This window comes from Oryctolagus cuniculus, chromosome 15 (assembly GCF_051225735.1).
Source record: "Oryctolagus cuniculus isolate XC-2025 breed Fujian yellow rabbit chromosome 15, ASM5122573v1, whole genome shotgun sequence".
Lineage (NCBI taxonomy): Eukaryota > Metazoa > Chordata > Mammalia > Lagomorpha > Leporidae > Oryctolagus > Oryctolagus cuniculus.
In genome coordinates, this window is record NC_142881.1 from 42313297 (window position 1) to 42329936 (window position 16640).

Below are 16640 nucleotides of genomic sequence, written 5' to 3' on the forward strand. Positions count from 1 at the left end.
GTTTCTGTGTGGGTGCAAACTGTTGAAATCTTTACTTAATATATACTAAATTGATCTTCTGTATATAAAGAGAATTGAAAATGAATCTTGATGTGAATGGGATGGGAGAGGGAGTGGGAGATGGGAGGGTTGCTGGTGGGAGGGAAGTTATGGGGGGGAGCCACTGTAATCCAAAAGCTGTACTTTGGAAATTAATATTTATTAAATAAAAGTTAAAAAAAAAGAAATCAACAAACAACAAATGCTTGCAAGGATGTGGGGAAAAAGATACCCTAATCCACGGTTAGTGGGAATGTAAACTCGTAAAGCCACTACGGAAGATAGTGTGGAGATAACTCAGAAATCTGAATATAGAACTACCATATGACCTAGCCATCCCACTGCTGGAAATTTACCTAAGAGAAATGAAATTAGTAAATAAAAGAGTTATCTGCACCCCCATGTTTATTGCAGCTCAATTCACAATAGCTAAGACCTGAAATCAATCTAAATGCCCATCAACTGAAGACTAGATAAAGTAATTATGGGATATGTACACTAAGGAATACTATAAAGTGGTAAAAAAGGAAATCCAGTCATTTGCAACAAAATGATGAATCTGGAAAACATCATACTTAGTGAAATAAACCAGTCCCCAAGGGACAAATACTATATGTTGCCCCTGATCCGTGAGAACTAATAGAACATCTAAAATGAAATCTGTAGAAGTGAAATTGACACTGCGAGAAGGGATGACTTGAGCCATCCTTGTCTTGACTGTCAAGGAACAGTTTCATTTTTTGTTTGTTTGTTTTTTTTTCTTCATACTATTTGTTGAACTCTTTACTTAACATAGAGTTAATCACATGTGTATAAAGTCAGCTGAGGATGATCTGAATAAAAAATAAGAGTGTGAATAAGACAAGGAGTAGGAAGTTTATAACTGTAAATCTGTACAGTTATGCACACATTTCTACAGACTTACTTCTTTTTTATTTATTTATTTGAAAGACAGAGTTACAGAGAGAGGTAGAGACAGAGAGAGAGGTCTTCCAACCACTGGTTCACTCCCCAGATGGCCACAACAGCAGGAGCTGCGCCAATCCAAAGTCAGGAGCCAGGAACTTCTTCCAGGTCTCCCACATGGGTGCAGGGACCCAAGGACTTGGGCCATCTTCTACTGCTATCCCAAGCCACAGCAGAGAACTAGATCGGAAAAGGAGCAGCTAGAACTAGAACCAGTGCCCATATGGGATGCTGGTACTTCAGGTCAGGAATTAACCTGCTGCATCACAGTACTGGCCCCCAGTCTTACTTCTAAGGATACAATATAAAAACTTGCCATGGGACCCCAAATTCCATTAAGTTGTGTGGTAAAAATGTCATCTTAATTATTAAAGTGATCATAGTAAGTGTTGAAATGAACATTTAGATAGGATTGTTAAAGTTATCATATAAATAGGATCAAGTATCTGGTAATAATAATAAGAGTTATAAAGGAGAGAATGTTCCAATGTGGGAAGTAGTCCACACAGCAGAGTCATAGAATGACAATCGCTTTAAGCAGCATCTGACCTCAGAATCAGCCCTTAAGGCTTCCTAGTCTGGTGAAAAGCTGTAGGGGCATTTCAGGCAGGAAAGCCAAGACACTGTGGCAAAAATGTCCTACATGAAGGATCTCTGTGAATGAGATCCCAGGAGAAAGAAGTGGCCATCAAAGAAGGATGTACTTTTCTCTGAAGGGAGGAGAGAACTTCCACTTTGTTTATGGCCTTGTCTGACAGAGACTGTGGATTCAAAAGGCTTTTATAGCCTAGGCAGCTCATGTCAAGAGCCTCAGGTGGTCACTGACGTCAGACGTTAAGAGTGTTAATTGGTAAATTAACAACAGGAGTCACTGTGCACTAACTCCCCATGTAGGACCTCTGTCCTCAATGAGTTGTATTGTGAGAATTAACTGTAAAACTTGTTCTCATTTTTTTGTGTGTGTGTATGTGTGTGATAATTGTCGAAATCTTTACTTAGTATAGAGTTGGTCTTCAGTGTATAGTTAATGAATCTTAATGGAGAATGAGACTGGGAAGAGGAGAGAGAGGAGGAGAGGGGTGGGAGTGTGGGTATGGTGGGAAGAATAACTATATTCCTAAAGGAATTTGTATTACTTAAAAAATAAATAAATAGATAGATAGTACAAATTAAAAAGAAAAAAGAAAAAAGAAAAAAACCGGGCCAGTGCTGTGGCTTAGCAGGTAAAGCTGAAGGCTGTAGTGTTGGCATCCATATGGGTGCCAGTTCAAGTCGTGGCTGCTCCACTTCTGATCCAGCTCTCTGCTATGGCCTGGGTAAACAGTGGAAGAAGGCCCAAGTCCTTGGGCCCCTGCACCCTTATGGGAGACCCAGAGGAAGCTCCTAGCTCCTGCTTTGGATCAGCTCAGCTCTAGCTGTTGCAGTAATTTGAGGAGTGAACCAGCAGAATGGATGACCTCTCTCTCTCTTTCTCTCTTGTGGGGAGCAGGGCCCGGCTCCCACAACATGGCGCTGAGAGGGAGTAAACAAGTTCTACACCGCGGCGTTGGCTGCTTCATCAATCTGACTAATGAGTTGCAGGAGCTGACCCAACCTCTGATTGGAAGAAAGCGGCGTGCTCAGCACGCGGGCAGCAGAGCACGGATTGGTGGGAGAGGACTATAAAGGCGAGATAGAAGCGGCGCGGGGGAATTCGCTTATGCGCCGCAGACATCTCACACCACGCGCCAAAAGAATAACAAGAATGCAGACACGCACCAAGTGGAATGTGGTTAGAATCCGGTTAGCACAGGAGCAGACTTGAGCGCACAATGCAGAGTCATTCGCTTAAACAATAGCGTCCGGGTCGGTGTCGTTCTCCCGCGAGCCCGTGGAGGAGCGACACTCTCTGGCTCTACCTCTCTCTGTAACTCTGTCATTCAAATAAATAATCCTTTAAAAAAAGAGAAGATAGCAAAAAATAGGTATACATTTACAGGGAAAAAAAAAAACATGTGGGTTCAGATCTGTTTCACTCAAAGTCCATAGCTTCCCATCCATCACCCATTATGCACACACTGGCGTGCCAAGCACACTGGAAACTTTTGGTCTACTCTCAAGTTTAGATTACCAATTTAGTTGCCATGAGAAATCCAATGTAGTGAGGAAAACAGATACTAGGGAAGAAAGCCACTTTGTGATAGGAGGCCGCACAACACTGGAGTTCCCGAACTCTTCTGAAGCCTGACTGTCCAGTTTGAATGCTAGGGCCTGGTACGCTGTGTGACCTTGGTCTTGTTTCTCAGCTTGTCTATGTCTTGGGCCCTTCTTTGTGTTAGCTACCACAGAGTTGCTGTAGGGATGCAATGAGAAGGTAGTCAGAGCCAGACTCAGAGAACTAGATTCTGCAGAGCAGCAATTCTGAAGCGCAGGAGGCAGGGACAGCTGTTGAGAGGATGGTTGCGATGCCTGCATCCCATCTGTGAGAGCCTGGAATTGACTCAATCTCAGCTCCACATCTGATTCCACCTTCCTACTCATAAGCACCCAGGAGGCAGCCATTATGGCCCAAGTAGTTGTGTTCCTGTCATCCAACTGGGAGACCCACATTCAGTTCTGGGCTTCTGGCTTCTCTTTGGCCCAACCCTGTCTGTTGTAGGTAACTGGGGAGTGAAACAGCAGTCGGAAGACCTCTTTCTGCTTTTCAAATAAATAAATATAAGAAAACAGTTCTAAGAGATGTCTGGTGGAATGAGGTGGATTCTAGTTAAGAAGGCTGAGAAGTGTTGCTTCTTTGCCACTGCTGGGTATTTCCAACATGTTGTAATAAATTTAATCCAAAGTCCTACATTACCAAATAGAATTTACTTTGTTTAATTTACTGTTTTTCCAAATTGGAGTGTTGTACCCAACATTTATGAGTATGTTGGGGAAGCTGGGACCCATTAACAGCCCCTTCTTTGTCTGAACCCAGGGAAGCAATCAAGAGTGATATGGGCAGGCTCTGATCCTGTTGCATCTTTTTGCTCAATGTTTCATAAGTGCCCAGTGGATTATTCCATTGATAATGTGCACACTAGTCTTGTGATTACATTTTGAAGTTCATGAGTATTATTTAGGAGAAGTCTTTTCAATTCTAGTTCTTCTCATTGGTATGTGATGTGAACAAGTTAATTAACCTGTCTGGGTAGTCTTGCTCTCTACCAGATAGAAAGTGTCATGCATAAAATGAATAATCGCTACATACTTTCAGAGAGAAGTCAACTGCACAGTCCTAGAAATGCCACACCCAACTGCCACCTCTATAACAATCACAAGAATTATTTAAAAAACGAACAGTAAAAGATAGTTACTCACAATTAGAATTTTTTTAATTTTTTTAAACTTTTATTTAGTAAATATAAATTTCCAAAGTACAGCTTTTGGATTACAATGGCTTTCCCCCCACCATAACTTCTCTCCCACCCGCACCCCTCCCATCTCCTGCTCCCTCTCCCATCCCATTCACATCAAGATTCATTTTCAATTATCTTTATATACAGAAGATCAGTTTAATATATATTAAGTAAAGATTTCATCAGTTTGTACCCACATAGAACATAAAGTGTAAAATACTGTTTGAGTACTAGTTATAGCATTAGTTCACATTATACAACACATTAAGGACAGAGATCCTACATGGGGAGTAAGTGCACAGTGACTCCTGTTGTTGACTTAACAATTTGACACTCTTGTTTATGGCGTCAGTAATCTCCCTAGGCTCTAGTCATGAGTTGCAAAGGCTATGGAAGCCTTTTAAATTCACTGACTTCGATCTTATTTAGACAAGGTCATAGTCAAAGTGGAAGTTCTCTCATCCCTTCAGAGAAAGGTACCTCCTTTGATGGCCCGTTCTTTCCACTGGGATCTCACTCAGAGATCTTTCATTTAGGTCCTCGTTGTTTTGTTTTGTTTTGTTTTGTTTTGTTTTGTTTGCCAGAGTGTCTTGGCTTTCCATGCCTAAAATACTCTTATGGGCTCTTCAGCCAGATCTGAATGCCTTAAGGGCTGATTCTGAGGCCAGAGTGCTGTTTAAGACATCTGCCATTCTATGAGTCTGCTGTGTATCCCGCTTCCCATGTTGGATCTTCTCTCCCTTTTTTATTCTATCATTTAGTACTAGCAGACACTAGTCTTGTTTGTGTGATCCCTTTGACTCTTAGACCTATCATTATGATCAATTGTGAAGTGAAATTGATCACTTGGACTAGTGAGATGGCATTGGTGCATGCCACCTTGATGGGATTGTATTGGAATCCCCTGGCACATTTCTAACTCCACCATTTGGGGCAAGTCTGATTGAGCATGTCCCAAATTGTACATCTCCTCCTTTTCTTATTCCCACTCTTATATTTAACAGGGATCACTTTTCAGTTAAATTTAAAACCTAAGAATAAATGTGTGTTAATTACAGAGTTCAACCAATAGCATTAACTAGAACAAAAAAAAAAATAGAAATTAAAATGCTGAATAAGTTATTTGGCCAGCATGGTTTGAATTTTCCCACTAGTTTGTCACTGTAAAATACAAGTATACTAGCCCAAAATGGTTAATCAATAAACCAGAAGACCAGATGCTAAGGATGCATAAGGCATAGGTGCACGGGAAGGATGCTCATATCTGGGGGAGAGCATGCTTTCTATTTTGCCTAGAAGAAAACAGCAATGTGATTACACAGAAGGTTGGATCAGGCCTGACTTTCCGAGGCAGATTTTATAAAATCATGGGAGAAAGAAAAATCTTTTTAAATTGAGGTTGTCAACACTTGGTTTTGCTATATAAAAATTTCAAATAAAGAAAAGTTATTACAGTCACTACATTTCAGTGAAGGAAAGAGACCTTTTACCAACATAAAAATAAGGAGGACTTAATTTTGGAGTAAAAGACAGTTCTTAACATTGAATAAATGAGCGAGGTGGAAATCTCACTGCCTTGCCCTTACTTTTCTCATTTCCTCACGCATCAGTGAACATGTCCTAAGCTGGCACCAATCCAGGGAACACTATTTGGGAAGGACTGCTTTAGCAAAATCTCCTCTGGTTCATTCATGGGGCCTGGGGCAAGTTCCTCCACTTCTCTGAGGTTCAGTTATCATCCATGAAATGGAAATAATGTGAGTCTGCATGGCCTAGCTCACAGGATTGTGGTCAAATGACAGAGTCAAATACACAAAGTATCTCTGGAAAGGGTGACGCATTAGACAAATGTCCAGAGTTGTTAGTCTTTCTTGACTCAAGGTAACTCCTAGTTCAGATGATTCCACTATAAATTGCTCATTTCAGGGAAACAGTAAATGCCAGGTGCTCACGCATCTTCCCTATTAAGAAAAGAAAATACAAATTGATAGCTTATCATGGAGAAACAGCAAGTTGGATCTACATTTGAGGGTCAGCATCCAAAACTTTTCAACTACTGAGGGATGATAATATAATCCATCCTTTGTCCTGGGTAGGTGTCACCTAAACTAAGTCACACATGTGAGCACCTTAACCGATTTCAAAGATTCCAAAAGAAATTTCAGAATCTCGAGAAACAATACCTCACAGACAGCATATTTCACTCATCTCTGTATCCATATAATTGGGAACAGAACAGGGGGTCAATAAATGCTGAATGAATTAATAAACCTAGGAGCTGGGCACTGGGAAGGCTTTATTCAGTGCATCACCTTAATGTCTTCAACCATTAATTGAAAGAAAACTGGCAGGCGCCACGGCTCAATAGGCTAATCCTCTGCCTTGCGGCACCAGCATACCGGGTTCTAGTCCCGGTCGGGGCGCCGGATTCTGTCCCGGTTGCCCCTCTTCCAGCCCAGCTCTCTGCTATGGCCCAGGAGTGCAGTGGAAGATGGCCCAAGTGCTTGGGCCCTGCACCCGCATGGGAGACCAGGAGAAGCACCTGGCTCCTGGCTTTGGATCAGCACAGTGTGCCGGCCGCAGCGCGCCAGCCGTGGCGGCCATTGGAGGGTGAACCAACGGCAAAAGGAAGACCTTTCTCTCTGTCTCTCTCTCTCTCACTGTCCACTCTGCCTGTTAAAAAGAAAGAAAGAAAGAAAGAAAGAAAGAAAGAAAGAAAGAAAGAAAGAAAGAAAGAAAGAAAGAAAGAAAGAAAGAAAGAAGGAAGGAAGGAAGGAAGGAAGGAAGGAAGGAAGGAAAGAAGGAAGGAAAGAAGGAAAGAAGGAAAGAAAGAAAGAAAGAAAGAAGGAAAGAAAGAAAGAAAGAAAGAAGGAAAGAAAGGAAAGAAAGAAAACTACTAATCTAACTGCTGGGGAGATGAAAAATATTTTCTATTAAAAAAAGATATATATATCTTTATACATAGAAAGTTAGATACAGATTTAGACTAGTAGTAGGAATATGAAGTGGTATAGCCATTTTGGAAAAACATTTGAACAATTTCTCAAAAGTTAAACATAGCATTATCAAATAATTCAAGAGTTCTATTCCTAAGCATATACCCAAGAAACTGAAACATATGTTCACATAAAAAGCTGTATAAAAATGTTCATGGCAGTTTTATTCATAACAGCCAAACAGAGGAAACAACCTGGATATCCATTAGCTGATGAGAAAACAAACAGTATGTGATATATCCATACTGTGGAATATATTTGGCAATGAAAAGGAATGAAGCATTATTATCTGCTACAACATAGATGAATCTTGGAAACATTATGCTAAGTGAAATTAGCTAGACAAATCACATACTATATGATCTCATTATATAAAATGTCCAAAATAGGCCAATTCATAGAGACAGAAAGTAGATTAGTTTCATTAGGGAACAGGAAGGTGGGGATTAGTGAGTATGGGGTCATTCAGAGGTGATAGAAATGTTCTAGAATTAGTGATGATGATTGTATAAGACAAACAAGTTTAGTAAATAAACTAAAAACCACTAAAGTGCACATTTAAAATGGTGACTTTTATGTGAATTATCTCTCACAGTAAAAAAAAAAAAAAAAAGTATAGGGGTCAGTGTTGTGGTGCAGTGGGTTAAGCCAGTGCCTGTGATGCTAGCATCCCATATGGGCTCCAGATCAAGTCCCAGCTGCTCCACTTCTCATCCAGCTCCATGTTAACGTGCCTAAGAAGGCAGCACAAGATGGGTCAAGTATCTGGGCCCCTGCCATCCATAAGGGAGACCTGGATGGAGTTCCAGACTTCAGCCTGGCCCAGCCCCAGCCATCGTGGGCCATTTGGGGAGTGAACCAGCAAGTGGAAAGTCTCTCTTTCCTCCTCCTCCTCCTCCTCCTCCTCCTCCTCCTCCTCCTCCTCCTCCATAATTCTGCCTTTGAAAAAGTAAATGTTTCTTAAAAATAAAGCATAAAAGGCTGTAAGAAACAGAGATTTAGGAATGACAAGTGAAATTATATTTTACTGAGTCAGCCTTGAAGAAATTAGCTCCCAATTATGCTTCCTTCTGCCAAAGCTATTAATATGTATGCCAATAACTTTATTCCTTCCACAGAAGGTAATTGGAGACTAACACTCAATAAGTGACAGATAATATGCACTCAATAATTGATTAATGAATGAATATATTTGAAAAGCACACATTCAATTTTCTTATAGACAAAGTTTTTTAATGAATCAGTTTTAGGAAATAGCAGGAAAGCCAGCCAAACTTTCCTTCCAAAATCAAAAAGAATCAATAAACCCAAGATAGTAGTCCAAGAAACAAACTAAATAAGCACCAGGATCTTTACCAGGGGGTTCTCAAGCCTTGAGATTATTCTCAGAGCATAAAAGTTTCATTCAACAAACTATTTCAATCAGGAATTCCCAAGTTTGGTAATGCCTTCAATTATATCAAGTAAAATTCTGGAACTTTAAATAAACTCTAAAAAGATCTGAAATGATGATATTGAAAGGATTGTATCCAAAACTTTTTCAATTCCAATGAACAGTTTCAAAAGTCAAAAATATCTAATGGACACCTGAATTGGGACATGGTTCCCCAGAATCGAGTCACACACTTAAACCAAGTTCTTCTTTTACAGAGGAGGAAATAAAGAACCAGAGACACAAAGGAAGCAGTTCAAGACCCCCTGACTTATTATGGCCTAGTACCCAGACTTCTTGACTTCTCACTTTGTGCTTTGTCCCTTTTTAATCTGCCTTTACCAGAATTCTGTACACTAAGCTATTTTCTAACCATATGGGATATGCTCAGAAAAGTTTGGAATTTTAATGCAGGTAAGGTGACCATAATGAATTTCCTCCAGATTCACAAATTTTATAAATACCTTAAGTGAAGGTTTGGCCCAGGTTCAATTAAAAAAAAAATTTCCTACTGGCCCATAGGCTCCCCATCATGGCATTGATGCTCTGAGCTATTTGAAAAGTTGCAACTCTTCCTATAAATCTAGCTATCCCCTTCAGGTGGGCAAATTCATCCTCACACACACAACCTTGGTGAATGCCACTCATTCTTTGAGTTGTTGAAGGCGGAGTGTGTGGCAGGGGTAAGGGTGGGAAGAGAAGGCAGCTTTGACTTCAGGCATTGCCAAAAGCAGCCATAATTTATAGCAGAACTACGGAAGGTATAATCTGCAAATTGGCTGTGTATTTATTTTTCTAAGACATAAGTGAAGTGTTCTTGGGAGGTAACACCACATGGCAGAGTGTAAGCTCCTTAGGAGGCAGGGTGAAAACATTTTCATGAGGAGAAACTGCAGAGGCAACACAATTTTGCATACCTGGTACCTACTCTACCTTCTTTTGATAAAAAATACCCCAGTTTTCCTTTGGAGAACACCCACTCTTCTCAGTGCATGACATTTGGACAGAACTAAATTTTACTACCTCCTCTCTCACCAATGCAAAGTAGGGGTCATATGACTGAGGCTTGCTCACAAGAATATCTCATCCCTACCACTCCCATTGGTTCAAGGATGGCCACATGGAAAAGCCAGGCCAGTGGGACTCTATGCCCGACATTTTGTTCAAGAAAGCTCTCTTCCCACTAGAGTCACAGCTATGATGAGCCAGCAAGGCTAGCACGTGGCCAGAGACTAACAGGGGCTCTCTGTTAGAAGGTAAAATAGGGAGGACGAAGCCAAGAGGTGGTAGCAAGGGAAAGACAGGCAGGAGGGAAGCTCAGTAGAAACCTGTTCACTGACCTACCTGTAGCAAGAACTATCTCAGGCCATTACATACAGCAGCCCTTTCTACTTATGTTCAGTACCTGCCACTTGCAACACAGACAGACCACATTATGGAGTGGTTAAGCAAACTCTGAAAGCAGATAAACTATGTGCAGGTCCTGGTTCAGTCACTTTCTGAGCCTTCAAACAAGTTACATAACTCTCTAAGGGGCAGTTTTCTCATCTGCACAACAGGAACAATATTATAAATTACTGAGAACAGTGAGTAAGTCGTCTATCCAAAGCAGTTGCTATAGTTCTGCTGTGTAGTTAGTATCCAGCAAATCTGAGCTAGGATTTTTTAATGAATAAACTAATAAAAGCAACTTGATTTTCTTTTTGAAGATTTATTTTATTTATTTGACAGAGTTACAGAGACTGGTTCACTCCCAAATGGCCTCAATGGCCGGAACTGAGCTAATCTAAAGCCAGGAGCTTCTTCCGGGTCTCTCATGTGGGTGGCAGGGGCCCAAGGACTTGAGCCATCCTCTGCTGCTTTTCCAGGCACATTAGCAGAGAGCTGGATGAGAACTGGAGCAGCTGGGGCTCGAACCAGTGCCCATAAGCAATGCCAGTGCTATAGGCCAGGGCTTTAACCTGCTGTGCCATAGTGCTCACCCCAGCAACCTGATTCTTGCTATCAAAAATTGTGACTACAAAACTATTTCATTTTTATGAAGTTTCACTAGTACATGAAGGAAACTTGGTCTTTGAATAGCTCATCACATGGAGGCACAGAAATGGTTGTGAAAATTATGTGTAATATTTGCTGATGTTTCTAAAAAATATGAAACAACAAAGAAAAAATGCCCACAGTTGTTTACTAAGAAAATAAACAATGCTATTATATAGCCCATGTTCTTTATATTCAAGGCAAAAGAAGGCAAAGCAAAGTCTTTAGCCCTGAGAGGAAAGTCCTGAGAGAATCTACAATAAAATGAGTGATGATGAATACTGTCTGTTATTCAAATGTCTCTCCAGTTTTCTTCATTTTCTATGTGTATTTCAATGGGTTTTAACCCTACTCCTATATTGAAAGCTTCATTGTCTGTATGGTCCACAACCATATCATTACGCTTCCAGAATGTTGGTTGCAGAATTGGAGAACGATACATCATTGGAGGTGAAAGATGCAACCAAAACCTTTTCATCCAACTCTTATTTTGCATAGGGGAAAAACCTGTCCGAGATCACACAGCCAGACACCAGACGCACTGGAATTATAGCCCTACATTCTCACTAATTCAGAAAAGTCCATGCGGGAGACGCCATTGATTGAACCACATCCTAGGTTAATTCTACCAGTTTCAAGGACTCATTTAAATATCACCTCCTCCAAAAATCCTTCCTCTGGACATCAACCAGAAGAAATCTTCCACCTTTCACCTGCTAGCACCTGGTGTTTTCTTTTATTATTGCCCTTGTGATTCTCCAGGGGGCTTAAATCTTCGATATTGATAAATAATTTTCTTGAGAGGGGATTTATATCTTCTCCATGGCAGTTCCTCTAGCACCAATGCCATACCTTGGAACATGGTAACCACCTGATGAATGATGGCTGAGAACAGGATATTATTTCTGTAATTCAAGTGCCTGAGTTTGAGAGCAGAACTCAATTGCATAGACAGAAAATTCATCACCGTATGATCCTTCCTGGATACAAAGATGGCGGCACTTTCTGGTCCACTGCAGTCAGGAGGGGCTCTGGTGACTAATTCTGGCCAAAGGATTATACACAGAAGTGCTATGTGCCACTTCCAGGACCTCTCCAGTTCTATCTGTCCTCACATTAGCTCACAAAAGCCACACAAGGAGAAGGAGACTTGACAGGAAGCAGCCATCACTTGGAGGGGAGTGGCCACACCTCAAGTGAGCAAGAAAGATGGCTTTGTTGCATCTAGTCACTAAGATTGGGGGTTCCTTCATGGCTGTAGCATAATCCAGCCTAACCAGACTAAAACACAGACCTTGTGACAGCAACTGCTACTTGCAATCCACTAATTCTTTATTCCTTACTAACAGGATCTTTTAGCTGAAGTTACATTATATCACCTTACATTATCTATCAGCTAAGAATGATACCAAGACGTAAACAGCCATTATTAATGGATATTTCAGAAAGTCCTCATTTCTTTTTTCTAACTGGAACTCAAATGTAATGACTGGAGCTCCAGCAGCCACATTAATCCATAAGGTATCTTTGACAACAGAATTCACAAACTAAACATAGTGGGTATAATGATAGAGTGAGCCTGGCCCCATATACAGTTGCTGCACTAAACAGAGCTACCTTACCTTTGTATTTTTATTGAAGAAAATTAAACTCTAATGTTTTTAGAGCTATAGCTTGATCTCTGTTACTCAAAATAAAATTCTTAACTGATTCAGAAGTCAGGTTACAGACTCCCAAATAAAGTCCTTGAACTGAATAATAAACAAGGCATGAAAACAGTTTCAAAGATTTATTCATTTACTTACTTGAATGGCAGAGTGACAGGAGGCGGGGTAGAGGAGACAGTGAGAAAGAGACCTTCCATCTACCGCTTCATTCCCCACATGGCTACAGTGGCTGCCTCTGGTCCAAGCCAAAGCCAGGAGCCAGGAATTCCATCTAGGTTTCCCACATGGGTGACAGAGGCTGAAACATTTGCTCTGCCCCATTCCCAGGGAACATCAGCAAGGAGCCAGATGGGAAGCGGAGCAGCGGGGACTTGAACTGATGCTCTGATATGGGATGCCAGTGTTGTAAACAGCAGCTTAAGCTGCTGCCACAACACTAGCCACCAGGAGTAATGTCAAACATGGAGCACATTTTGGAGAAGAATAGCATTTTATTGCACCATTTTGATTTCAATAACTGAAGAAAAATTTGATTGCTCATTAAGTCTATTATCTTTTTAAAAATGTTTTCCACATTGGAAAGTTCTGAGAGTAATGTAACCCAAATCATATCATCTAACATAATTCTAAGTATCTTAACTGTGAACATAAGAGGAGATTCATTAAACGTGCAAATGAAAAAATTAAAAAGAGTAAGAGTGACTTGATATCTCATATTATTAAGGAAGAAATAAAATATGAAGCATTCTTCCAGGAGAAGCTACATTTTAAGAGTCTAGGAGAATTTAAACACTGGAGATGTTTAAAACAGGTATAGTGAAGTGCTTTTTATTATTCTTCTCAGAGACTCATCCACATTTAATAAAGTTTCATTATGAATGTGTCTGCCATTATTTTAATAAGAACTGACACAAAAATTACAACTGACTCCAAAGGAAAAAATGTAATATTCAGAATCACCAAGAGCTTTGTTCTTTCCTGGATTTATTTTCCAGACCAGTACATTGGCTCACTTCATCTCAGTTACATGCTTCTCAACATCTAGCTTTTCATAATATAAAACAAAAGCAAATTTTTAAATCATGCAGCCACTGTCACTGCTAGGCTTTCTCTTCAAATAGACACACTTAAAAACCATGAAAACCTGCTCCTCTGGCAATGGCTACAAATTCCATCTCCCTAAATCAAACCACTCTGTTTCTTACAAGACTAGAAGATGTTTCTTGCCCCATGACCAATGGGAAATCTGAAATGGAAGCGTTCCCAATAACAGGCATTTTAGGGCACCTGAACCAGCAAAAACTGTAAACACAGGGCAAGGATCATGTTCCCAGAAGAAAAGATTTCATTATCTGCCTTGAAATATAACTGACAAGAGTATTCATTTCCACTGTGAAATTTCTCATGAAGTCTTTCACCTACAAGTTTTCCTAGAAAACACTGTAATACATGTGCCCTTTTGCTCACTATCTTATCAGCTATCCAGAGCCAGCATTTCAGGATAGAATAGGGTTGTGACCAAGAAGACACAATTTTAAATCTTCTTTTACTAATATGGCTAAATATCTTTTCAGATGGAACCATGTCATTTCTAAAAATAACCCTCATTTCATTGCAACTTTTCAGATGACAAAGGCTGTATGTTCCAGAGTTTATTTAAAAATCAGAAATTCTGGGGCCGGCACTGTGGCGCAGCGGCTTAACACCCTGGCCTGAAGCACCGGCATCCCATGTGGGCTCCAGTTCTAGTCCCGGCTGCTCCTCTTCCAATCCAGCTCTCTGCTATGGCCTGGGATAGCAGAAGAATATGGTTCAGGTCCTTGGGCCCCTGCACCCACCTGGCTCCTGGCTTCGGATCAGCGCAGCTCCAGCCATTGCGGCCATCTGGGGAGTGAACCATCAGATGGAAGACCAATCTCTCTCTCTCTGCCTCTCCTCTCTCTGTGTAACTCTGACTTTCAAATAAATAAATAAATCTTTTTAAAAAATCGGAAATTCTTAGGTGTCCTTGATATTTTTTAGATCCAACCCCTTCATGCATAACAGAGTTAAACAGAGCAGAACAGAGATTCGAGTTTCCCTAACTGCACCTGCCCAGTGCTGTGAATTAGGACAAGTTCTAAACCTGGCCTAGCCTGTTTCCTCACATGTAAAATGGAGTTAACAGTCCATTTAACCTGATGTGGTTATTGTGAAAGTTGAACAAAACAAAGCATGTAAAACACTTAACAAAATACCCAGCACATAATAAGAACTCAATAAACATTATTGCTAAAGCGTTTCTCTTTCTCTTTAGCTGACTGAACTCTGGGGAAAAAATCACTAAGGGATAAATTCAGAAATTCTTGGAATTATTGCCAGACACAGATACTAACTAGGGCCTCTGTGGGTTTGGGCCATTCTGAGCCGCAACATTTGGTCCAAGTGGGTAAGCCAGGCACGTAGCTTGCAGATCTGGGCTCTGAGATCCATCCGCAGGAATTTAAAACTACAATTGGCAGACTGATGCCTATTTCATGTCTACATCTACCATGCCACCCAGAGTGACTAAATCCTTTACAATAAACTACTCCAGATTGCAACCTCTTTTCTCCTACCAGACATGCATAAAAGTGAATCCATATGTGCACATTAAGCAGTAGTTCCAAAAATAATGGTGACATCAGACACTGTAAGATCACACGACAAGAGAAAGTGTCCCAGACTAGGGCAGTCCAAGAAGTGTTCATTGAAGAAATGAGATTTTGAAGGATGAGTAGGAGTTTGATACATGACTTAGGGAGAGTAGACACCTTCAGTAGAGAAAAGCATGACAAAGCTGCAAAGGTAGTGATGAGCAGTAGACAGTGAGCAAGGAATAGGGCTTAGGGGCTATGTGGAAAATGTGGGGCTAGGACAGGATGGGGGTTGTAATAGCATAAGGAGCTGGAGAGCAATGAGTAGAAAAAGTGCCTGATAGAGTCATGGGTATCTTTGTATGTACGGAACAGTGTATGGTACAGAGTAGTGCTCAATAAATATCTATGAGTGAATCACTGAATTCATAAACAAAAGAAAATGGAATTTTCAGATGATTTACCTGGCTGAGTACACTGGAGGAAAGAGTTGAGGCTGGCAGCCCAGATAGGAGGTTACTGCAACAATCTTAGCCTAAGGTGACAAAGAAGTAAACTAGAGAGTACAGGAACAGTGAAGGTGGGGATCAATCAACACAAGAAATATGATGAAAGAACTTGCATCCTGGCTGTAGAGTGAAGGAAGCCAAATTCCAGAGGACTTTCAGTTTGGGTCCTGGGTAATTGGCTATGGAAGACGCCAATAAGGACAGTACCATAAAGAGCAAGAGTGAGGGTAGGGAGAGGGATGTACAGTAAGTCTACATTGCACAATTTTTTTTTTACAGGCAGAGTGGACAGTGAGAGAGAGAGAGACAGAGAAAAAGGTCTTCCTTTGCCATTGGTTCACCCTCCAATGGCCGCCGCGGCCAGCGCACTGTGGCCGGCGCACCGCGCTGATCCGAAGCTAGGAGCCAGGTGCTTCTCATGGTCTCCCATGGGGTGCAGGGCCCAAGCACTTGGGCCATCCTCCACTGCACTCCCGGGCCATAGCAGAGAGCTGGCCTGGAAGAGGGGCAACGGGGACAGAATCCGGCGCCCCGACCGGGACTAGAACCCGGTGTGCCGGCGCCGCTAGGCCTATTGAGCCCCGGCACCAGCTATATTGCACAATTGAAGATGATAAACAGGCAGCCAAATGCAACTGTACTACCCTCCTAGGGAAATAAGAGTCTTGGAACAGCGGCCAGTGTTGTGGCATAGTGGGTAAAACTGTTGCCTGTGACGTCAGCATCCCATATGGGCACCAATTTGAGTCCTGGCTGCTCCACTTTTGATCCAGCTCCCTGCTCACGTGCCTGGGAAAGCAGCAGAAAATGGCCCGAGTGCTTGGGTCCCTGCACCTATGTGGGAGACACAGATGGAGTTCCAGGCTCCTAGTTTTGGCCTGGCCCAGCGCCGGCCATTGCAGCCATTTAGGGAGTGAACCAGTGGATGAAAGCTATCTCTCTCTCTCTCTCTCTCTCTCTCTCTCTGTGTGTGTGTATGTGTGTGTGTGTGTGTGTGTGTTAGTC

General features: G+C 41.5%; 1 long non-coding RNA gene across 1 annotated transcript in view; it reads right to left on the reverse strand.

Annotated features, from left to right (window-relative positions):
- Nucleotides 1-16640, reverse strand: part of LOC149121978 (uncharacterized) — a 412421-nt gene that overhangs the window by 318991 nt on the left and 76790 nt on the right. The gene's annotated exons all lie outside the window — the stretch shown is intronic.